The sequence below is a fragment of the Apaloderma vittatum genome, unplaced genomic scaffold, assembly GCF_000703405.1.
Source record: "Apaloderma vittatum isolate BGI_N311 unplaced genomic scaffold, ASM70340v1 scaffold16131, whole genome shotgun sequence".
NCBI classification, from domain to species: domain Eukaryota; kingdom Metazoa; phylum Chordata; class Aves; order Trogoniformes; family Trogonidae; genus Apaloderma; species Apaloderma vittatum.
In genome coordinates this window covers 14553-18416 of record NW_009697537.1, presented here as the reverse complement: position 1 = coordinate 18416, position 3864 = coordinate 14553, and positions in this window count along the sequence as shown.

Sequence of the window (3864 nt, the reverse complement as noted above, 5' to 3'; positions counted from 1 at the left end):
TTTAATAACACGTTATTTTGATGTTGGACGAATGTCTGAGGAGGAATGTTGGAGGAATAATTGCGCGTGTAAATATAAGAAGATCTGAAGAGGAAGTCTCATCCTCTCTTCTCGTCCAGGTACTGGAATGTCTTGAAGGAAAGCGTAAGAACTGTTTTTGCCGTCGGACTCCGCAGGGATTTCCCAGAGCTGCTGGGCCTCTTGTGGTACGGAATTACGATCCTGCTGCGAGTTCAGGTTAACAAATCTCAACTTTATTAAAGAAACATCGCTGACAACGGTATTTGTGCCAGTATTAACATCCTATTTTTGGTGGCTTTTATCTTTATAAGCCTTTTAAATCCAGATGATGAAATTTCCAGAAATACAGGAGTTAAAAAAAAGACGTCATTAGTAAACATATTTTTTCTTCTTAAATGAAACATGTCAAGCATCACTGTCAAAACAGTTCCTGTGTTTTTGTGTGTAGAAACGAACCTGTTACAAGTTGAAACGAATTCTGAGGCACAAACAACTTTTCAAGGTTGATGAAAGCAGCTGTTGACATTTTACTTCAGTGGACTAAAACTGGTACCACGACATGGAAAAAATTCCCAGTTGTGGCGAAATAGGTCAGGCAGTCATGTGAATAGATATAAATTTGATGAATATGCCTGCTGGAAAAAAAAAAAAGAATAAAATCTCAACTCTAACCTACTGTAATTGTTTTTCCCTATAGAGCTATTTTTATATAGGGACAGATTGTGCATATAATACTTGATTAAAAAATGCAGCTCTATTTTGTAAGTTGTTTTTTTTTTACAGAATAAATAGAGAAAAATGGAGGGTTTTTTTTTTGTTTGCAGTGTTTTTACTCCGAAGGAGAGATTTGTTTTAGTACTTGGCATCAAGTAGGACTTCAGCGTGGAGAGAATTGCTGGCAAAAGATTCGTGCAAAGGAACTAGAGGCATCTGATTTCAAAGCCTTTCACCTTCTGGGCAGTTTGCTTGGATCAGCGACTGGCCACATGGGTTTGGGCCTTTCCTCGTGGTCAGGGCATCTTTGCAGAGCTGCAGTCGTTACTCTTGCTTAGATCTAATGTGTGGGACTGGATTTATCAACTCTGCAACTCCTTAAATCTTTGCGTCGCAACTTGGTGTATTCAGGGACTTCTGATATCTCGTGACTCTAAGGCCTATGGCTCGACCAGGTCCTGGGAGTCTTACCTGCTAAAAAAGTTCAAATAGCATAAAAACAACTGGAGAAACGATGCTTTCAGTTCAGGGAGCTTAGTGACCGGAGGATGCTCTGCTTAAATAATTAGGCTCCTTATCCCATCAGCGTGTCTCATGGGACGTGCAAACCGCTTAAGCTGCGATAATCTTAAAACTGTCCGAGTCAGATGCTCGTCTGACGCTGCAGAAATGTAAAGAAGTGAGCGGTGGATATGCAGGCGGTGTAGAAGCAGCCCTGTTCTCCCTGCCGGCTGAGAAGAGCTCCATGACTTCATCTGAAGGTAGGGATAACTGTATGGCTAATAAAAAGAGAAGTTGAAAATGCCAGTGGATGATGCACCTTTAGGTGTATTTCAATCCCTCGAGCTCTCTGTTATTTGTTTATATTTGCTCTTGTATAATGACGTCTGTGTTAAAATATTTTGTAGTTTTGGCGAGGAAGATGTTGAAGCTGCAGATGGAAGAGGAGGAATATTTAAAATCTTAACTTGTGAAATACGTAGAGACAGGGTATTAATTCTTAAAAAAACCCTTTGTGGATTCAGATTTAAGAGGCAAATTTGCCTGAGTCTTGTATTTCCTACTATTGTTAAATTTAAAAAAATGACTGTAGCCCAAAAGAGGGGTTGGCTATGAGTTTCCAAGACTCATTTACATCCCATTCCTTCCCTGGTCCCAGTGCAGTTCAGGTTTTTCGTGCTTTTAAGGCACATCATCTTCCTGACAGGAATTTGTTCGTTTGCCAGCTTGAATCTTTGATGGGAAAGCAGAGAGGGCTGACAGGAAGCAGGTGAGGTCAGAACCCTTCTAGGAGTTGCTTTCTGATGTAAGTTGGTGTTTACAAGTTAGTCTTTTGTCTAGTAGAGTTTTCCTCATCACTGCTCCTCACCTCAGTGTACTTCTTTTGTTTCTAAATAGTGGTTTGAGGAATTAACACCTTTCTTAGAGCACAGGATTTATGCAGTGAAATACAGTGAGATACTGTAGTGTAATCTCTCTGTATTTTCTTCTTCGTGGCTTCAGACACATTTACTGCTCATCTCCGTCCTCCTAAAGTGACATTTAGACCCAAGCAAAGCAGTTGTAGGCGACGTCCAGCGAGGTGACCCTTTTCCTTTGTACCGCGCAGCTTTCGAGAAGAGCTTACGGGTGTTTGCGCGTGTGGCCTGTGTCAGCGCTGACGTGGGTTGTCACTTAGGCTGAGCCCTCTTAGGCGGGGGAGCAGATGGCTGGGCTCCGGGCGGGCTCCCCGTGTTGCGTGGCGGCGGCGGCACGTGCGGGGTTAGGGGCTCTCGCAGGCTCCTGGCGTCAGCAGGCGAGCGACGGCTCCTGTCCTTCTGGTAAGGTCAAACGAGTTGAACCGAGCGGTTGTGCGCGTCACTCTCCGTTTGTGGCCTGGAGGCACTTTGTTAGTCCTTTGCTACCCTAAGCAGTACCTTGAATGCTGTTTCCCATCATAGGCTCTTATTTTTTCACTAAATCAGACACCTTTTTCTTCGTTGTATCTTCTGCTTATTTTCTTTTTGTTGTATTTGCTTCACTGTTGTAGAGGCCGTTCCTTTTGAAAGGGAAAACGGCTTGGTAGAAGCACGTGGGGCTGTCACACCAGATATTTAGTGTCTGACTTGAGGGTGACTGCCGAGGGCTTTGGGATGAGCAGGCGCAGGCTGCGTGTACCAGAACTTGGAGGAACACTGACCATCAGCTCTTACCAGCTGACAATATATAAAGGAGATTATTTTGCGCACTGGGAAGCTGGGGACTCAAGGCTTCATCCCGCAAATCTTACTTTTTACTAAATCAAGCCATTTCTATGGAACTGATGGCTCCACCATTGCAGTCATATCTCCTGTGCCACCATTCCCACCTCGTCAGAATTTTTTCTCTCCCCCGCTGTTCCGGATCGCAGAAACATCACCGCGCTTAAAATGAATAAATGGTTTTTAACGTGCCTTAACGTGGCTCGTTTGATGCCGAAGCTTGCCCGATGCACCAACCTCCTGGTCTGGCTCCCAGTAAGCTGCTGTGGTGCTGGAGGGGGTGCCCCGGCCCTGGCTGCTCCCCGTGACGGCTGAGATTTTTTCTCTCCCCCGCTGTTCCGGATCGCAGAAACATCACCGCGCTTAAAATGAATAAATGGTTTTTAACGTGCCTTAACGTGGCTCGTTTGATGCCGAAGCTTGCCCGATGCACCACCCTCCTGGTCTGGCTCCCAGTAAGCTGCTGTGGTGCTGGAGGGGGTGCCCCGGCCCTGGCTGCTCCCCGTGACGGCTGAGAAACACGTGTTTGTGAGCTCCGTGACCGCAGGTGCTCTCGAGTCGCGCAGAGAGAGGGGACCTGCGAGGTGTTTCTGCCTCTGTAACTGGAAAAAAAGCACTCGGTCCATCCCCAGTTTGGGAAAGGGAGTGGAGGGAGAGGCAGGAGGGATGGGAGGCATGGGATGGGAGGCAGCGGGGCACGCACGGAGGTGCAAACAGAGAAGAAAAACACTCAAGATCTTTGCCAAATGAGGCTCGGTCAGCTCCTGCTGGCTCCAAGGTTAGTTCAGACAAATTGTTAATGAGTTTACGTGTTGCACGCAGCCATTTTTGCTCAGCTGGCAGAATCCCTAAGGGCTGCACTCATTTTACCAGCATGGCTTGAGATAAC